Source organism: Lepus europaeus, chromosome 13 (assembly GCF_033115175.1).
Source record: "Lepus europaeus isolate LE1 chromosome 13, mLepTim1.pri, whole genome shotgun sequence".
Classification (NCBI taxonomy): Eukaryota; Metazoa; Chordata; class Mammalia; order Lagomorpha; family Leporidae; genus Lepus; species Lepus europaeus.
The window spans coordinates 98519877-98540946 of record NC_084839.1 but is presented as its reverse complement, the minus strand read 5'-3'; the positions used below and the strand labels follow the sequence as shown (position 1 = coordinate 98540946).

At 45.3% G+C, this 21070-nt stretch overlaps 1 protein-coding gene across 1 annotated transcript in view; it reads left to right on the top strand.

Moving 5' to 3' along the window:
- The first annotated feature begins 516 nt into the window (after window positions 1-516).
- DAAM1 (dishevelled associated activator of morphogenesis 1) overlaps window positions 517-21070 on the top strand; it is a 191731-nt gene continuing 171177 nt past the window's right edge. Inside the window, exon 1 of the mRNA XM_062210082.1 lies at window positions 517-629. The gene's annotated coding sequence lies outside the window, so the exon portion shown is untranslated. The remainder of the gene's footprint in view (window positions 630-21070) is intronic.

Here is a 21070-nt window from a genome sequence, read left to right as displayed (position 1 = left end):
CCTTGGGGACGTCGGGGGGAACTCCAGGGCCGTATTTAGCCCGGAAACCACTGAGCCCGGTGAATCGGCTGCCGTGCAGGGAGCAGGCACGGGACGGCACAGTCTTAACGGTCCCTTTCCAGGTGCGGCCGAGAGAGCCCGCTGGGTCGGGGCTGCCGGGCCCTTGCGCCGGACCCCCGCACCGCTCCGGGCCCTGGGAGCCGGCGCTGGGCAGGGTAGAGGTCAAGTCAAAGGACACGCCCCTCTCTCGCGCGGGTCCGCAGCTCAGCTCCAGAACGACCCCAGCTGGCGCTGCAAAGCGGGAGGGCGGGGAGGGGGCGGGTCCCGGAGGGGCGGGCCCAGGGGGCGGGCTCAGGGGGTGGGGCCCAGGGGGCGGCGGGAAGTGTAGTTCCAAGAGTCCCGGCTACAAGGCTGTGACGGCTCCGCTGGTCGGGTGAGGACTACATATCCCATGAGACTATGGCCTGCAGTGACGCATGCGCGCTGGGCGCGACATTGTACCCTATCATACGAGGAGTGATGTCACCTGCGGGTCGGTAACCTAGGGCAGCTGTGAAGGAAACTATTGAACCCGATCCCAACGTATCCAGCGCGAGGAGTCGCCTTTCCGGCATGCAGGGGCTGCTCAGGTAGGGGGGCCGCACCGCCTCACGGGCCGCGCTCATTCATTAAGGGGCGCGGCGCGGGGGCGCGGGGGTGGGCGTGCTTCCTCGGGTCGAGCGCCGGGTTCGCAGCGCGCCCGCCAGCTGCCTCCGGGGAGCTCCCGGGCCGGGAGGTAAATGTTAAACCCGTCCTTCAGGTTGGGGCTGGGTGGGAGCGGGACCGAGACAGCTCCCGGCTGCCAGGTGGGGGGTGAGAAAATGGCTGCAGCGCGGCGAGCCGGGGGAAGGTGCTCCGGGGGACTGGGGTGCCTCCCTCTCGGAGGGGGAGCTGGCCGCGAACCCTCTCCGCTCTGCTGCGGGCCCCCCGGGGCTGCAGGCGGGGGCCCTGCAGCAGAGGTCGGGAGCTGCTGGCCCGGCGGCCGAGAGAGAGGGAGGGAGAGGGAGGGAGAGAGGGGCAGGCTCGGTGGAGGGGCTGGCGGACCCCACCGCGTCCACGCAGAGCCGTCTCTACCGCTGGCACCTTATGCGCGGGGTACCCGGTGACTGCAATGCTTGCAGACTCGGAGCTCGGTGTCTCCACGGAGGGAACAGGGAAATGGGGCGCTGCGGAGCGAGCGCGGGGTGTTGGGGACCGCGGCGAGGGGAGCGGCGCCGCCTGCGGACGGCTGGAGGCGCCGCGGGGCTGCTCCGGCCGTGGACGCCCGGGCTGGGGTGCTGGTGGCGGTGATCTAACGATAAGGTTCGCTGTGGGGCCGGAGGGCTGAGCCAGCAGGTGCCCTCTGCCCGCGGACGTGCGGGAGCCCTGGAGTTCTGATGTCCAGTGGGTTTCCTTGCCCGATCCCTAATGCCTCCATTCGTTCCTTGATTCACTCATTCATCACTCCCAGCCGAGGTCTCTGCGTACTCCGGTGGGCTCGGGAACAGACTCCAACACTCCATCTCCTCCCCGCCCTCGGGCATCAGGAGGGCGTGCCACTCGTGACCGTTTTTGAAAATTCCCTTTGAGCCGCTGGTTTCCTGACATTGGAGCAAGACCCAGGGAATGGAGGCAGAGTTTGCCTACACGAGGAATCCCGTTGCCGTGGCGACTCCTGCCTTTGGAATCTTAACTGCTGCTGGGATTCGCTGTGGCTCTGCGGGCAGCTGGGAGGGCGTGGCCGGTGGGTGTGGCCAGATGCTTGCCCTGGGCCTAGCTGCTGGGTCCCCCAGCTCCTGCACTGGCCTAGGACTCTTCGCTGTATCTTGAAAGCAGCTTGCCACAGTTCTTACATTCTTTTCCCGTTTGCCTGCCTGCGGGCACTTCTGATACCTCTTCTGTCCACCTCCCTACCTAGCCCTAATTACCCCAGGCAAACTCTGAAATTTAACAAGGTTCAGAGACCCCCTTTTCCCCAATAAGGTAGCTTGTTATAAGAGTTGCATATATATAGAATTGTATATATATAACGTATGTTATGAGTTGCATATATAGAGAGTTGTTTGTGTGTGTGTGTGTGTGTGTGTTATAATAAGAGTTGCAGGGAGCTTTCTCAAGAAGGGTGCTTGTCCCCCGATCACTAGTAAAGATTCCTGAGTTTATCCTAGTTTGAATCTACTGGAGGTGACTGTAGTTGAATTTTGGAAGTCAGTGCCATTCCCTGTGTTTATCGTGAAATCTGAACACCAGCCTAGACGTTGCAGGACCTTGGTGGTGAAGCATCAGCACTGGGACTAGGAGCCCCAGGGCCTGCTCTGGCCTCCCCATCCTGGGCTTAAAACTCTTTGCCTTTGGGCACCTTAGTCGCTTCATTAGTAAAGTGGAGACAGGGATGGGTTCCCTAAAATTGATTTTTCGGTGTACAATTTGGTGACTCTAAGAAAGACCTGGTGTTTTGCTCTAAAGTTATCTGAGGATGCGGGTTTAGAACCAGTTTCTGACGCCATGGACTTCAGTTAAGATCTCTGAACCTTACTTGCCTGGTGAAATAGCCTGGTTCTTCCCAGCCACCCCTTAAAACGATGAGGCAGCTGCATTGCCATTTACAATACTGCTTATACTACTACAACTGTCATTCCAGTGACTGGAGAACAGAGATCTGTATTCTTCCCATTGACCTGTTTTCCACTGCAAGAATCCTCTTAGCTTTCTCTCAAGCAATTTCATTTCCACATAAACCCAAACTCCTGTGTGGCATAAAAGGCCTTTCATGCACTTGAAATAGGAATGTATTTCATAATTACGTGCTTTTGGGATACATTCACTCAAAGAGCTTTTTTTTTTTTCTTTCTTTTTAAAAATTTATTTTCTCTTTACTTGAAAGGCAGAGAGATGGGGAAAAAGAAAGATCTAACATCCTCTTGTTGGCTCTCCAAATAGCAACAACAGTTGGGCTTGGCCAGGCCAAAGTCAGAAGCCCAAAACCCAATCCCAGTCTCTTGTATGGGTGGTAGAGACTCAAGTACCTGGCCTGTCATTTACTGCCTGCCAAGATGTGCATTAGCAGGAAACTGGAATCGGGAGTGGAGCTAGGACTCCAAAACCAGGAACTCTGATATAGATGCAGGCATCCCAAGTGGCATCTTAACCACCATGCCAAACAATTGCCTCTGTGTGTGTGTGTGTGTGTGTGTATATATATATATATATATATTATAGTTATAGTTCCTGATTACCCTGAACTTGGCATTTCTAGATTTCTCTGTTGCATTCTCCAAGGCCCAGGTCACTTCCCCAGGAGATGTATATGATACCTAGAGACTTCTGCCAGGGAACCAGTGGCTCCTGGAAGAGCAGGGAGACAATAGTCCTCTCATCTGGAGTTTATACAACATCGTTGTTGTATAAACAGGACCACTTGTTTCCTGGGCTGGCCAATGTGAGAGAAGAACATTTGTCCAGCATTTGTAGCATTCTGTTATCCAGACAGTTCTGTGGGTTTTCACAAGTATGAATTAGGGAGTCGGTCTGATAGTGAAGAGGGTGGGGAGGGTGGTGTCTCACCCTTGGGTGGTGCTTCCAGGAGCTCAGTGAATAGGTGCGAAGGAATTTGGATCCTGGCTTTTCTTGCTTTGTGGACAAGGTCTGGGTGGTTAGAATGTGTTGTGGTTTTATTTGAGCTACTTTGTATACAATACTGCTTCTGGTGTTGATGCTGTGATCCTCAAAACAAATACGGTGTTTACAAATAAAACAGTTAAGATGGAAAGTGTTTCATTTTGTAAATATTTGGGGGATGATATAAAGGATGGCTTTGGCTTGAGAATTTTGAGGTCTTGTGTGAAAACACTGAAAGTCACAGCTGTTGGGTCAGAGGAAACAAGATATTTCAACAAAGCGTGGTACCACTGAGAACCTTAGGTCAGAGGAAACAAGATATTTCAACAAAGCGTGGTACCACTGAGAACCTTAGGTGTTTGGTTCGGGAAATCATCTGCTGAGCTTGTGACTGCTGTGGGACCTCCCTGGCTTGGAGCCATGCGCTGGTGTTTCCAGGTGCCAGTCACCCCTTATATTGCAGGAAACAAAATGACTTTCTTTTTGGCCAACTTGGATTAGCAAATTTGTTTTCTGTCTAGAGGGGGCATCCGTCAAAAAGTTCTGTTCTGTACTGTGCTTTTTTCCTCTTGGATGAGGAAAGTATCACTGTCACCTTATTTTGGTATGACAACTCTTAAGTTGGTAATGGAGGAAACTTGAGTATCATTCTTATACACTCACAGAATCTAATATCGGTGTTTCCTGGAGAGATCAAAGTGGGGAGACAGCTGATAGCAAAGGTGCTGTGGAAGGCGTGGTCCCCAGGGCAGCTGTGGCAGAGCAGGCTGGGGTGGAGGATACGTCTCTCGAAGTTAGATTTGCTTAGGGAGTGCACTGTGGCTCATGAACATTGTGTTATTCAGAGTGGCCGAGCTGCTGGTAGAGAACAGATTTGAAGCATGGATCTGAAATATCTACCTCCCTTGCTCCAAGCGAGTGCCTCGTTAGTACTCCAGTTATGCCTGGACTGAAAGAGGGACAGAAGAAATGAGATGTAGGTTGATTTTTGGTGACCTGCATTCCACACAGGCAGACTCTGTTTGCAGAGGAAAAGGGGCTTTTTTTTTTTTTTTTTTTTTTATATTCTGGTATCCTGTCCGATTGTTGAGGAGCAGAGAACAGCATGTCAAGAGTTTGCTTTCATAGCACATGTTCTGAAAATGAGTCTTAGGAGCGTAGCAGCATGTGTACAGAGAGACTCCACCCTTCCCTGCAGTTAATCTGGGGGTACCAAATATGCCCTTGCCTTTCGTGAGCCTGTTTTCTTCGTTGATGTTTAAGGGCTCCTAGTTTTTACCCCTGTGACTTTCAGCAGCGATGAGTCCCTTCATTTGGAATGAATAGCCCTCAGGGGATGTCTGAATCCTCCCTGCTTTCAGATCCAGCACAGGTGCCATAGCTTCCAGGAAACCTTCCCTAATTGTCCCTCGGTTCCTACCACCTCTCTGTCCTCCTCCTCTCAGAGCCCTCGGCAAAAAGCCCTAGAGATGATGTGGTGCAACCTTCAGTGCATACGAGGTGGGGACCTCCGGTTAAGCCCCCCCTTTTTTTCCCAAAAGCTTGTTTTTATTTATTTGAAAGGCAGAGTGACAGAGGGAGAGGCGAAGACAGAGTCAGAGAGAGAGAAAGAAAGAGAGGGACAAAGAGATATCTTCCATTCTCTGGTTCACTCCCCAAATGCCTACACAGCCAGAGTTGGACTAGGCTGAAGCTAGGAGTGAGGAACTTCATCCGGGTCTCCCCTGTGGATGGCGGGAATACCATACTTGAACTAGCATCTGTTGCCTCACAGGGTGCTCATTAGCAGGAAGCTGGATCTAAACTGGAGGTAGAGGCAGGACTCCATCCTAGGCACTTCCATATAGGATGTGGACATCCCAAATAGTGTCTTAACTGCTGAGCCAAACCCTACTCCTGTCGATCCCTAACGCTATACTTGGGCTACGCCATTGACTCCACTAAACCTCTGACAAGGCAGGCATCATGGTCACCACTTTACAGACGAGAAAGGCATAGGGAATGAAGGAGCTTGCCTAGGTCGCACAGCCTGTAACGGGCAGACCAGGTGAAGGACTTGGGCAGTCTAGTGGTTTACACACTACACTCTTGCCGGGCCTCTGATTTTCCTTCATGTTATTGTTCCTGCAACTTGGAGTGAAAGAATCACAGCTTCCTGGTCAGCTCTTCGTTCTGAGACAGTACTGGGTCAGTGGGTACCACATTGATGGAGAGGAGAATGCTTCCTGATGGACTTGTAGTGTGATTTTTCTGGTCCACAAATGTTACATGCGGATAAACAGGGTGCATTTGAGTATTTGATAAAAAAACCTTTCTTTTTGTCCTATGTAAAAAAGGGACAAATGATTTTAAAAGGAAGTGTTATAGTTCATCACCAAATATCTAGAATCTTTCCCACATTAGACCTTATTTGTTAGGTAACTTTCTTTTTTTTAAGATGTATTTTGTTGAAAGGCTGAGTTACAGAGAAAGGAATAGAGAGAGAGAAAGAGAGAGATCTTCCATAGGCTGGCTCACTCCCTAAATGGTCTCAATGGCTGGGGCTGGGCCAGGCTGAAGCCAGGAGCTAGGAGCTTCATTCATGTCTCCCAAGGACTTAGGCCATCTTCCTCTGCTTTCCCAGGTGCATTAGCAGGGAGCTGGATTGTAAGTAGAGAAGCTGTCACTCAAACTGGCATCTATTTGGGATGCCAGCTTTGTGGGCGACGGATGGCTTAACCCATTACACTACAACACTGGTCCCAGTTAAATAACTTTTTACTAATAGAATCCCTCATTTGATGAAAGACCCACTAACCCAGAAAAGGACCACAGCCACCTGCATTGAGAGTTAAGAGGGCCTGTAATATCTCAGCTTCTCTCCTCCCTGTTGTCTTAAGCATAAATTGCAAAAACTCTTTAGATGAGAAAATAATGAAAACTTGAGTAGTGTTCAAACTTGTAACCCAATATTGGGTATCCTTAGGTATTGAAATAAGCTCTCCTTCCTTTCCCCTTGAGATATTGTTACTTACTTTTACAGTAGAGAAATTTGGTACCAAACAAACAATTGCGATTCTTTTAAACCATAGCCATCATTGTGAATTAAATGTGGAAAACTAGGGAAGCCAGTTCAATTTCCAGTGTAGCTGGTGTGATTTCCTGATATACAATACATCTTTTCCTTTTGCCTAAGACTGGATATTGTGCCACTTTGATAGTATTTGATGAAGACAATTGACTGAAATACAAAATATGCCATTTAGGGAAATAATGGGTAAGCTATGCCCTAACACTGTACTGCCAGGGAGAGAAAGAAAACAAAAGACTTGTTAGTTATAGGCTATTCCGTAATACATGCAGCAGAAATGAATTCCTTTCTTTTCTTTCTTTCCTCCCTTCTCCAGCTCTTGACCACAGAGAAGATTGAACAATACATTGTATACATGGTAGATAATCAGTGCTCTATGAGGTGCCGGAGAAGGTGCCACATTATAAAAGAAACTGGTAGGAGTCTTAGTTTTTGACCCTGTAGCTGGAGACAAGGCTTTGCCAGCAGTTTGCCAAGGAACAATGTGCTTCTGATATGTGTTCTGCTGTGCAGATTGGGTCAGGACTAAGGCTTCTTAACAGCTTGCCAAGGCCTACAGCCTTGTTCAGTTGGCCTATAGCCTTGTCCAGTTCTTTTTTATTTTATTTTTTTCCTATTTTCTTGGATGATGACTGATGTTACCAGTCTGTGTTGATGCTGCATCTGGGCTTTACTCTTGAAGCTTATGCAGATCTGTCCCTAAGAAGAGAGAAGGATGATGGTCGGTGTTACTCATCAGATGACAAGTGCCTAAGCTCAAATCTCAAAAAGCCAAGCAGTGAAGTGTCTAAGCACAGGTTGATAGAACCAGCAGTCCTGTAATAAGAAGATGCCAGAATTTCTTGTAAGAAATTCAAGGAAATGAAATGGGCAACTTAAGCCATTTGAAGGATCTTACTGCATTCTACTGAAAGTTGGTGAAATTGGGGGTCGGCATTGTGGTGTAGCAGGTCAGGCTGGTGCTTGCATGCCAGCATCTAATTTGGGCTCCAGTTCATGTCCCGGCTGCTCCACTTCCAATCCAGCTCCATGCTAGTGGCATGGGAAAGCAGTGGAAGATGACTCAGGTGATTGGGCGCCCGCAGCCACGTGGAAGGCCAGGATAAAGCTCCTGGATTTGGTCTGGCTCAGCCCTGGCCTTTGAGGCCATTTGGGGATGGAAGGTCTCTGTGTCCCATTTCTCTCTGTAACTCTTTCAAATAAGTAGATTTTTTTTATTTTTTTAATTGTGAGTACAAGACAGCCATTTGGAATTTTAAAAAGTATTTATTTGAAACACAGAGTGACAAAAAGGGAGGAGGAGGAAAGAGGGGAGAAGATCTTCCATCCTCTGGTTCATTCGCCAGTTGCTTGTACCAGCCTAGGCTGGGCCAGGCTGAGATCAGGAGACATGAACTCCACCTGGTCTCCCACATGAGTGGCAGGGACCCAAGTACTCGGGCCATCATCTGCTGCCTCGCAGGAGCTTTAGAGGAAGCTGACTTGAAGTGGGGGTGGGATTGCATTTCAGGAACTACACTATGGGATGCAGGGTGTCCCAAGAGGCAGCTTAACCTGCCACCCCAGAATTTGTTTTTTAAATGCAGCTTCAATTAACCAAGTGTTAATGGCTATTATTTGATTTAGGATAATGGTGGGAAAAAAAAAAAACACAGTAAGTCCTGTGGTTTTTTCCTTTGTCCTGTTTGTATGGCAATCATATTTGCATGAGACATTCTCCCCCCTGCATTGCTCAGCCCTCAGTAGTAGTTGGAGATACAAGTCTGATAGGGTATAGGATAAATCCTTGATATTGCAGCCAGTGGCTGACACTGACTGCAGCATGTTCCCAGAAGGTTAAATGAACAGGCTGGCTATTTTTTGTGCTTTAAAAATCAAGAATTGATATTAGGTTGGAGCAGAAAAACTCTGACCCATTTAGGTGCTACTTTTAACTATGGAAGTTCCTAGAATTATAATAAGCAACTGCCTTGCCTATGGCATTGTCTGCTAAGGGATTTATTAAAAATTTAAACACATATACAGAGGAAGGCTTGTAGAAAATACAATTAGAAGGTAAGTCTTAGTACAAAAAATATTTTGAAATCCCACCATATGAGGGATCTTCCAAATTCATAAGAAGATATATATTGATGTATAAGATATATATATCAGATATATGTAAGATAAATATATAAGATACAAATTATGCATAGATTTTGAAATGTCTTGTAACACAGTAAATATCTTTTTTTAAATCTAGAAACCTTTTGTGTAAGGTATACAAACTTTATGCATTTCATATATACAAATTTGGGAATTTATTGATTCTTTCCATTTTGCCCTACCTCCCACCCACACTCCTACCTGTCTATTTCCTCCGTCTCATATTTCCGTTCATAGTTTACTAAGATCCATCTTCTTTTTTTTGTTTGTTTGTTATTTATTTTATTTGAAAGGCTGAGTCACAGAGAGGCCAAGGCTGAGAGAGAGAGAGAGAGAGAGAGAGAGCGAGAGCGAGAGAGAAAAGTCTCCCATCTGATGGTTCTCTACCCAGTTGTCTGCAGCAGCTGGGCTGTGCTGATCCGAAGCCAGGAGCCAGGACTTGGGCCATCTTCCACTGCTTTCCCAGGCTGTAGCAGAGAGCTGGATGGGAAGTGGAGCAGCCAAGACTTGAATTGGTGCCCATATGGGATGCCAGCACTGCAGGCAGTGGCTTTACCCACTACACCATAGTGCTGGCCCCAAGATCTATCTTCAGTTAACTTTATACAATAAGATTAACCCTACACTAAGTAAAGAGTTCAATAAACAGTATGAAACAAACAAAAAACCTGTTTCTCAACAGTTGAGACAAACAGCTGTTGGAAGTCAGCACATCTCAGTGTTAATTTCACACAAAGTGTCAATTTCACTTCTATATATTACCTTTTAGGTACTCTATTAGTTACCACAGATTAGGGAGAACACACGGTATTTGTCTTTTGGGGGCTGGTTTATTGCACTAAGTATAATGGTTCCTAGTTGCATCCATTTTATTGCAAACAACAGGATTTCATTTATTTTTTACTGCTGTGTAGTATTCCATGGTGTACATATCCCATAATTTTTTTATCCAGTCTTCAGTTGACAGATGTCAGGGTTGATTTTCATATGTTAGGTATTGTGAAATGAACTGCAATAAACATGGAGGTACAGATAACTCTTTCATATGATGATTTCATTTCCTTTTGGTAAATTCCCATGAGTGGGATGGCTGGGTCATATTGTAGGTCTGTGTTCAAATTTTTGAGATTTCTCCATACTGTCTTCCTCAGTGGCTACACCAGTTTACTTTCCCACCAAGAGTAGATTAGTAAATCTTTTTTCTCTCATCCTCACCAACATTTGTTGTTGATTTCTGTATGAGAGCCATTTTAACTGGGGTGAAGTGAGACATCATTGTGGTTTTGATATGCATTTCTCTGATGGCTAGTGATCCTGAGCATTTTTTCATGTTTCTGTTGGCTATTTGGATTTTCTCTTTTGAAAAATATCTATTTAGAAATTAAAAAAGAAAAATGTGTATTCAAGTCCTTTGCCCATTTGTTAACTGGATTATTTTTTGTTTCATGAGCTCTTTATAGATTTTGGATAATGATTCTCTGTTACTTGAACAGTTTGCAGATATTTTCTCCCATTCCATCATTTGCCTCTTCACTTTGCTGAGTACTTATTTTGCAGGGCATAAGCTTCTCAATTTGATGTAACCCCATTTGTCAATTTTGGCTTTGGTTTCATGTGCTTCTGGGTCTTTTCCAAGAAGCCTGCCTATGTCAATGTCTTGCGGGGTTTCTCCAATATTCTGTAATAATTTGATGGTATTGGGTCATAGATTTAGATCTTTGACCCATTTTGAATGAGTTTTTGTGTAAGGTGTAAGTAGGGATCTCGCTTCATTCTTCTGCATGCAGAGATCCAGTTTATCCAGCATCATTTGTTGAAGAGACTGTCCTTGTTCCAGGGATTGATTTTAGCTCCTTTGTCAAAAAGAAGTTGGTTGTAGATGTGTGTATTGATTTCTGGTGTTTCTGTTCTGTTCCATTGGGGTGCTCACCTGTTTTTTTGTTTGTTTGTTTGTTTTGCCAGTACCAGGCTGTATTGATTATAACTGCCCTGTAGTATGTCTTGAAATCTGTATTGTGATGCCTCTGACTTTATTTTTATTGTATAAGATTGCTTTAACTATTCAGGGTCTCCTGTGTTTCCATATGAATTTCAGCATCCTATTTTTTTTTTTTAAGATTCATTTATTTCAAAGGCAAACTTTCAAAGAAGCAGAGGCAGAGAGAGAAGCAGAGAGGCAGAGAGGGAGGGAGGGAGGGAGGGAGGGAAGGAGTAATATAGGGCGGGGGAAATCTTCCATCTTCTGGTTGAATCTCCAAATGGCTGCAACGGCCAGAGCTGTGCCAATCCAGAGCCAGGAGCCAATATGGGATGCTGGCACTGCAGGTGGTGGCTCTACCTGCTACGCCACTGCACCGGCCCCCAACATCGTTTTTTCTAGATATGAGAAGAATGACCTGGGATTTTGATGTGATCACATTGAATCTGTTAATTGCTTTCAGTGTATGGACATTTTGATGGTATTGATTCTTCCAATCAATGAACATGGAAGATTTTTCTACTTTTTTATGTCTTCTATTTCTTTTTTTTTTAAACTTTTATTTAATGAATATAAATTTCCAAAGTACAGCTTATGGATTACAATGGCTCCCCCCCCCCCATAACTTCCCTCCCACCCGCAACCCTCGCCTTTCCTGCTCCCTCTCCCCTTCCATTCACATCAAGATTAATTTTCAATTCTCTTTATATACAGAAGATCAGTTTAGTATATATTAAGTAAAGATTTCAACAGTTGCCCTCACATAGCAACACCAAGTGAAAAATACTGTTGGAGTACTAGTTATAGCATTAAATCACAATGTACAGCACATTAAGGACAGAGGTTCTACACGATATTTTTTTAAGAATTGATTAATTTTCTATGCAATTTCCAATTTAACACCAAGTTTTTTTTTTCATTTTCAATAATCTTTATATACAGAAGATCGATTCAGTATATACTAAGTAAAGATTTCATCAGTTTGCACCCACACAGAAACACAAGGTGTAAAAATACTGTTTTAGTACTAGTTATAGCATTACTTCACATTGGACAACACATTAAGGACAGATCCCACATGAGACGTAAGTACACAGTGACTCCTGTTGTTGATTTAACAATTTGACACTCTTTATGGCGTCAGTAATCTCCCTAGGCTCTAGTCATGAGTTGTCGAGGCTATGGAAGCCTTTAGGGTTCGCCGACTTCGATCTTATTCCAACAGGGTCATAGTCAAAGTGGAAGTTCTCTCCTCCCTTCAGAGAAAGGTACCTCCTTCTTTGATGGCCCCGTTCTTTCCACTGGGATCTCACTCGCAGAGATCTTTCATTTAGATCTTCTTTTTTTTTTTTTTTCCAGCGTGTCTTGGCTTTCCATGCCTACAATACTCTCATGGGCTCTTTTTTTTTTTTTTTTTTTTTTTGACAGGCAGAGTGGACAGTGAGAGAGAGAGAGACAGAGAGAAAGGTCTTCCTTTTGCCGTTGGTTCACCCTCCAATGGCCGCCGCGGTAGGCGCGCTGCGGCCGGCGCACCGCGCTGATCCGATGGCAGGAGCCAGGTACTTATCCTGGTCTCCCATGGGGTGCAGGGCCCAAGGACTTGGGCCATCCTCCACTGCACTCCCTGGCCACAGCAGAGAGCTGGCCTGGAAGAGGGGCAACTGGGACAGGATCGGTGCCCCGACCGGGACTAGAACCCGGTGTGCCGGCGCCGCAAGGCGGAGGATTAGCCTAGTGAGCTGCGGTGCCGGCTTCTCATGGGCTCTTGAGCCAGATCCAAATGCCTTAAGGGCTGATTCTGAGGCCAGAGTGTTATTTAGGACATCTGCCATTCTATGAGTCTGCTGTGTCTCCCACTTCCCGTGTTGGATCGTTCTCTCCCTTTTTGGTTCTATCAGTTAGTATTAGCATGTCTTCTATTTCTTTTTAAAATGTTTTTAATTCATATCATAGAGATCTTTCATGTCCTTGGTTAAATTTGTTCAAGGTATTTAATTTTTTTGTCAGCTATTGTGAATGTGATGGCTCCTTTCTCAGCCATAGCACTGTCTGTGTACACAAAGGCTATTGATTTTTGTGTGTTGATTTTATATCCTGCCACTTTACCAAACACTTTTATGAGTTCTGATAGACTCTTAGTGGGATGTCTGGTTTCCCTATAAATAGAATCATGTCATCTGCAAATAGGTATAGTTTGACTTCATTCTTCCAAATTTGTATCCCTTTGATTTCTTTTTCTTGCCTAATGGCTCTGGCTAAAACTTCCAGAACTATATTGAATAGTAATAGAGTGGGGATCCTTGTCTGGTTCTGGATCTTAGTGGGAATGCTTCCCACTTTTCCTCATTCAATATGATGCTGACCATGGGTTTGTTTTAAATTGCCTTGATTGTGTTGAGGAATGTTCCTTCCATACTCAATTTGTTTAAGGTTTTCATCATGAAAGGTTGTTGTGTTATAACAAATGCTTCCTCTATACCTATAGAGATAATCGTGGTTTCTGTTTTTCAATTTGTTAATGTAATGTATCACATCGATTGATTTTGTGATATTGAACCATCCCCACCTATCAGGGATAAATCCCATTTGGTCTGGTTGAATGATCTTTCTGATGTGTTGTGGGATTTGGTTGGCTAGTATTTTGTTGAGGATTTTTGCCTCTATGTTCATCAGGGAAATTAGTCTGTAGTTCTCTTTCTCTGTTTTACTTTTTCAGGTTTAGGTATTAAGGTGATGCAGGCTTAATACAAGGAGCTTGTGAGGGTTCCCTCCATTTCAATTTTTTTTAAAGATTTATTTGAAAGGCAGAGTTACAGAGAGGCAGAAGCAGAGAGAGAGAGAGGGGGAGAGAGAGAGAGAGAGAAAGGTCCTCCATCCACTGGCTCACCCCCAAAATGGCCACAATGGCCTGAGCTGTGCTGACCCAAAGCCAGGAGTCAGGGGTCTCTTCCGGATCTCCCACATAGGTGCAGAGGCCCAAGCACTTGGACCATCTTCTACTGTTCTCCCAGGCCACAGCAGAGAGCTGGATCAGAAGTGGAGCAGCCGGGACTTGAACCAGTGCCCACATGGGATGCCTGCACTGCAGGTGGCAGCTTCACCTGCCATGCCACAGCATCAGCCCCTCAGGTTGTTTTGAATAGCTTGAGAAGAATTGGAGTTAGCTCTTTAAATGTCTGGTAGAATTCAGCAGTGAAGCCACCCGGTCCTAGTCTTTTCTTTGTTGGGGTAATCTTTACTACTGATTCATTGTCCATCATGTTATTGGTCTGTTTAGGTTTTCTATGTCTTCATTGCACAATTTTGGTGGGTTGTGTGTGACAAGGAATCTAACAATTTCTTCTGGGTTTCTCAATTTCTTGGCACACAGCTCTTTGTACTAATTTCTGGTGATCCTTTTTATTTCTGTGGTGTCTGTTATATTTCTTTTTTCATCTCTAACTTTATTGATTTGGGTCTTGTTTTTTTTGGTTAGTTGGGCCAGTGTTTTATTTTTTTGTTATTTCTTAATTTTGTTAATTTTTTCAAAAAATCGGCTCTTCATTTCACTGAGCTTTTATTTCTTTTTTCGTTTCAATTTTGTTTCTTGTCTAATTTTAATTATTTTGTTTCTTCTACTAGTTTTTGGTTTGGTTTGCTGTTGTTTTCCAGATCCTTGAGATGTATTGATAACTCATTTATTTGGTACCAATCTAATTTCTTGATGGTAGGTACCAATTGCTATAAACCTCCGTTTTAACACTGCTTTTGTCCTAGCCCATACGTTTTGATATGTTGGTGTTGTCATCTTCATTCATTTCCAGAAATTTTTTTATTTTTCTTTTAATGTATTCTATGACAAACTGTTTATTCAGGAGTATGTTGTTCAGTCTCCGTGTGTTTGCATACGATCTAGAGATTCTTGAGTTGTTGATTTCCAGTTTCATTCCTTTGTGGTCAGAGAAGATGCATGGTATGATTTTGATTTGTTTGAATTTGCTGAGACTTGCTTTATGGCCTAGCATGTGGCCAATCCTGGAAAAAGTTCCATGCACTGGTGAGAAGGATGTGTATTCTGCAGCTGTAGGATGAGAAGTTCTGTAGATACCAGTTAGGTCCATTTTGTCTGTAGTGTCAATTAACTCTGCTGTGTCCTTGCAGATTTTCTGTCTGGTTGTTCTGTCCATTGCTGAAAGTGGGGTATTGAAGTCCCTCTTTAGTATTGAATGGAGTCTGTGTCTCCCTTTAGATGCATTAACATTACTTTAAATAGCCTGTCGCCTGTAATTGGGTGCATATATGTTTATGATAGTCACATATTCCTATTGAATTTTTCCCTTAATCATTACATAATGCCCTTCTTTGTCTCTTTCAACAGCTTTTGTATTAAAGTCTATTTTTACTTTGTCTGATATTAGGATTGCTACACTAGCTCTTTTTTGCTTTCCAGTAGCATGGAATATCTTTTTCCATCCTTTCACTTTCAAGCTACATTTATCTTTGTTGGTGAGATGTTTCTCGTAGGCAGAAAATAGATGGGTCTTGTTTTTTAAACCATTTTGCCGGACTGTATCCTTTTATTGGAGAGTTGAGGCCATTTACGTTCAAGGTGACTTATTGATAAGTACTGCTTGGCCCTGCCATATTTTCCAATAATATTCCTATTGTTTACTTTGGATTTCTTTTGTACTTGTACTGGGAGATTTTCTGCTTTCACATTTTTTCATAGTGATGACCGTATTTCTGTGTTTAGCACATCCTTAGGCATCTTTTGTAAAGCTGGACCAGTGGTGACAAATTCTTTCAATTTCTGTTTGTTATAGAAGGTCTTTATTTCAGCTTTATTCATAAATTTTGCAGGGTACAGTATTCTGGATTGACAGTTTTTTTTTTTTTATTTTCCTGTTAAGACTTGGATTCTATCTTTCTATTCTCTCCTAGCCTGTAGGGTTTCTGTTGAGAAGTCTGCTGTGGGTCTAATTGGAGATCCTCTGAAATTAACAGGCATTTCTCTTGTGCACAGTTTATAATCTTTTCTTTATGTTTTACTGTGGAGAGTTTGATTACAGCGTGTCGTGGTAAAGATCTTTTCTGGTCATGCCTACTAGAGTTCTATATGCTTCCTGTACTTGGATGTCCTTTACTTTATCCAAATTGGAGAAGTTTTCTGTAATTATTTCACTAAATAGAACTTCTAATCCATTCTGTCTTCCACACCTTCAGGAACTCCCCAGACCTATATGTTGGGTCATTTGATAGTATCCTATAAATCTCCAACACAGTTTTTAATTTTTCTAATTTCTTCTCTTTTTGGTCTGACTGTAAAATTCTGGGGATTTGTCTTCTAACTCAGATATTCTTTTTTTTTTTAATTATTTATTTAAAAGGTTCAGGCAGAGAGAAAGAGGAGAGAGATATATCTTCCATCTGCTTGTTCATTCTCCAAATGGCCCCAACAGCTGGACACAGGACGATTTGAAGCCAGGAGCTTCTTCCAGGTTTCCCCCACAAGTGTAGGGACCCAAGCTCTTGGGTCATCTTCTAATGTTTTCCTAGGCCATAAGCAGAGAGCTGGATCAGAAGTGGAGCAGCTGGGACTCAAATTGGTACCCATATGGGATGTTGGCACTGCAGACAGCGGCTTTACCCACTATGCCACAGCACCAGCCCTGCTAACTCAGATATTCTTTGTTCTGCCTCACCAAGTCTGTTGATAGGGCTTTCCATTGCCTTTTTTATTTGCTGTATGGAATTCTTCATTTCTAATATTTTATTTTAATTTCTCTTTAAAATATCAATTTCGTGGGGAAAATTTTCATTCATGTCCTGTGTGGATTTCTCTAATTCATGGATTTGCTTTTGATTGCTTCTGAGTAATGCTATGATTAATTTTAAAATTCCATTTCTGGCATTTCATTAGCATCTTCATTTTCTATTCCAGTATTGAAGTGCTGTTGTGTTCCTTCGGGGACATCATGTTTCTTGAATCTGTGTTTATTTTCAGGCATTTGTGGAGATAATTTTTTTTTCTTTTTTCCTCCCTGTGATAGCTTTTATCTTTGGACCATGCCTCTGTGGGTTAGTGGAGTGTCTGCTCTTTTAATGAATACCCAGAGGCGTGTGCTGCATCTGGCCAGGCAGCTCTGTTCTGTGCTTCAGGGTGCAGGGAGTATCCCAGGTACCCCTTCTCCTTCAAGGCAACCAATGCCCAGGCACTAGCCCCAGTGGGTGCAGTATTCATCTGCACTGCCACAAGGACCACCCAAAGGATCCACGTAGTCCTCAACATGAGTGCTAATCCTGCAGCAATGACCACCCCAGGCAATTAGGGAGCCCTGAGTGTGTGGAGCTGCCCACAGTGACTGCCCAGAGACCCAGCCACACTCTGTGCCTTCCCACACAGCCAAAATGTTTCCACAGTTCCAGCACATAAGGCTCCCACAGTCACAGTGCGCTGAGGATCCAATCTGCCCTGCCAGTTGGCCCTGTTCACAGAGAGGTAGAGAGGCTCCAAAGCCAGTGGCCTGTGGATACTCTGCCCAGGCAGCCTAAGCCCCAGAGCCTGTGACCTGCTGGGAGGCTGGGGGCACCTCACAGTCGTACGTGGGTGCACAGCCCCTGTCAGTCCTCCCATCCAGACTTAAGCGTCTTCTCTCGGCTGGTTGCTGGGCATGCAGACATGAGCTGGCTCAGCTGTTACATATGTCCAAAATGATGCCCACCCTGTCTTAGGGCTCCATTGTCCGGGTGTTGGAGAGGGAAATGTGTCCCCTTTCTCCCTCTAGGTTGGCAGGTGCACTGTCCCCTGTAGGGCTCCAGGCTGGCCCAGCGGCTTTCTTGCCAATGTTTGTGCTGCTGCAGTCTGGTCTCGCCTCTCTCCAAAGCTCGTGCTGATGCTCTCGGCTGCCGGGGCTCCTGTGTTGTGTCCGTGATCATGCTGTGTGTCCACACTTTCCATGTTGATCTATGGCATCCCTCTAAATTCCATGAAGTTTCCACTGCACTTTTCTCCCTAACTCTTCTCTGAGATTGCACTCTCTCCACTATTTTTTTTTTTTTTAACTATCTTCCCCTAGGCTAGAGCAGTAAACTCCCTCCCTATTCTGCCATCTTGGAATTTCATTAAACATCTTTTAATTATAATTTTATGTGAACTTTGAATTATCGTTTTAATGTAAAATTTGATCCAGTTTCTCTTCAGGGTGTGACTAATGTTGAATTTTCCTTGCCTCACCTTTCCTTACTGCAAGCCCTGGATTGTAATTTGCCAGTTCCTTTTTTTTTTTTTTTTTTTGACAAAGTGGACAGTGAGAGAGAGAGAGAGAGAGACAGAGAGAAAGGTCTTCCTTTTGCTGTTGGTTCGCCCTTCAATGGCCGGTGTGCTGCGGCTGGTGCATCTCGCTGATCCGAAGCCTGGAGCCAGGTGCCTCTCCTGGTCTCCCATGCGGGTGCAGGGCCCAAGCACTTGGGCCATCCTCCACTGCACTCCCAGGCCACAGCAGAGAGCTGGCCTGGAAGAGGGGCAACCGGGACAGAATTGGGCACCCCGACCGGGACTAGAACCCGGGGTGCCGGCGCCGCAGGAGGAAGATTAGCCTATTGAGCCACGGCGCCGGCCAATTTGCCAGTTCTGTTCTCACAGTCTCTGCATGGGCAGCTGTCCCCCAACTCCTGCCCCCGCCAGGTTCCATGCCAGGGTAGCCACCATCGCAGACCTTAGGAAGAAGCACATATTAGCGCTTCACCCTCTAAGGTAGAACAGGAGCTAGGGGCAGCAAACAGACATTTTCATTTTGCCAGGTACAGGTTGTTTTCCTGATGGCACAAGGGAGGCGAGTGGGGGTATGATGGAGGGAGTTCTTGGTTTCACTTATCTTATCACTTGTTTCCTTCTGCATGGCCTTTGTTCCTACCGGCTCTTCAGGCCGGGAATTCCTGCAGCAGAAGGCAGGCAGACAGGCAGGGGTCCTTGCTGTGCTGCTTCCTTCTTTGTGAGTTTCATTCGCTGACTTGACTTTCTTCAGCCTCATCTGAAAAGAGGGCTCAAAGGATGTAAGCTGCTGCCAGTGCTTCTGTTAGGTGGGAGGGGATCTGGAAGCAGTGATTTGGGGCAAAGATGTTGGTGGCTCTTCTGACGGGGAAGGAGGGGAATGCCGAGTAGGTTAAGATAAATGTAACTCTGTAAAACTCGGTTGTGAACCTTTGGTTCCCGAATGAAATTCTGTATATTTCAGTTGCACAGAGGACAAAGAAATACCAGTTGATGTTAGGTTCAGATTTGAGTAACTTGGCAATTCTTTTACACTTTCTGGGCCTCTGTTTCCTCATCTGAGAGTGTATTCACACAGAATAAGCTATCTTTTTGGGTCAAAGCTGTAAATTTTTATGAGAACAGCATCTCTCTCCCTGTCTCTCTCTTTCTCTCTCTCTCTCTCTTTCTTTTAAGATTTCATGTATTTATTTGAGAGGTAGAGTTACAGACAGAGGGAGAGAGAGAGAAAGGTTTTCCTTCCATTGGTTCACTCCCCAAATGGCTGCAATGGCTGGCGCTGCACTGATCTGAAGCCAGGAGCCAGGTGCTTCCTCCGAGACTCCCACTTGGGTGTAGGGGCCTAAGCACTTGGGCCATCTTCTGCTTTCCCAGGCCACAGCAAAGAGCTGGATTGGAAGGGGAGCAGCTGGGACTAGAACTGGTGCCCATATGGGAAGCCGGTGCCACAGGCGGAGGATTAACCTACTGCACCACAACACGGGCCCCTCCCTTTCTCTCTCTAAGATTTATTTGTTTTAAAGGGGTGGGTAGGGGGAGAGAGACAAAGACAGACATCTCCCATCAACTGGTTCACTTCCTAGGGTGCCAAGCTGAAGCCAGGAGCCTGGAACCACATCCAAGCCTCCCACTCAGGTGCAGGAACCCAAGCACTTGGGCATCTTCTGAGCTTTCCCAGGCTCATTAGCAGGGAGCTGGATCTGAAGTGGAGCAGCCAGGACTCTAACCAACTCATATGGGATGTCTGCATCCCAGGTTGTGGCCTAACCCACTGTTCCACAATGCAGGCCCCAAAATCATCTTAAAATAGTGACCTTGCATCTGTGGCATTCTGTCAATTGCTGTAATGTCCATTGGGTTTCTCTAAATGCAGATCAGTAAAGGGGAACTGTTTTTTCAGCTGTAGAGTTTGCAGCCTGTGCCCCTGCCTTGGCGCAGTGTCCTTGAGGTCCTGTTTATAGCAAGAGCAAAACCTCTGAGAACAGATCTTTCCTTCCATCTCCTTAACTGAGCAGTCTAGAAAGTTCCACTGGACGTCAGGGATGAGGATAGACAGTATCTTTTGGGGATCTTTCAGTTCTGCTTAAATTGTGAGTGTCTTTAAATCAGAATTTGGCCACTAGTGGTCCGCAGAGTGAATGTAGCCAACTATCATGTTTTATTGGGCCAGCGCAGTGTGGTTGGTTGGTTGGTTGGTTTGTTTTGTAAATGGAATGATTTCAGTGAGTGTATATACTCTGATTTGTCATAGTCTTCATGTATAACTTATTAGTTTATGTGATCTTTCTTTACCTTTTTGGTCCTTGAAGGCATTGAGTTTGTGATTATTTTTAACCAAAGTAAATTGGGATGAGAATCTCTTTGAGAGTTTTTCCAGCAGTGGGCTGACCAGTGACCCATTCTTCACCTGAATCCATGGTTTCAGAAACCTAGCAGTGGGACCCCATTTTAATTGTTGGTGCTCTGAAAAGCTGTGCTGAGCATGGTAGAATGTTTCACCACAGCCCTGGCTCTACTCACTAGATGCCAATAGCACACCCCCCCCCCCCCCCCCCAGTTATAACAGCCAAAAATGTCTCCAGACACGACAAGTGCCTCCTGGGAGGCAGAATGCCCCCAGTTGAGAGCCAGTTGACAGATTTTTGGATGGCCTGGGAACAAGGTTTGGATATTAAGGAATAAATTGGAATTCATTTGGGAAGCTGAGCTACCCTGCTATTTTTATTTATTTGGGCAGTTGGTTAGAACAAAGTAAAGGTCACTGGATTAGACCCTTTGGGGTCATTTCTCCATTCTTCCATGACCACAGCCTGGGAAGCCAGCCACATTTTAAGGACATGTTCTTGGTCACAACAGGGGACTCTGTGAGACACTGGTGCTAGGTCAGGGTGAGTCCACCGGAGCCAGTGGGTAAACAGCTTTGAAGCTCATGGCCCCTGTTGGTAGGTCAGTATGTTATCTGTGGATAAAGGGGATGTGGATTCAGTAAAGG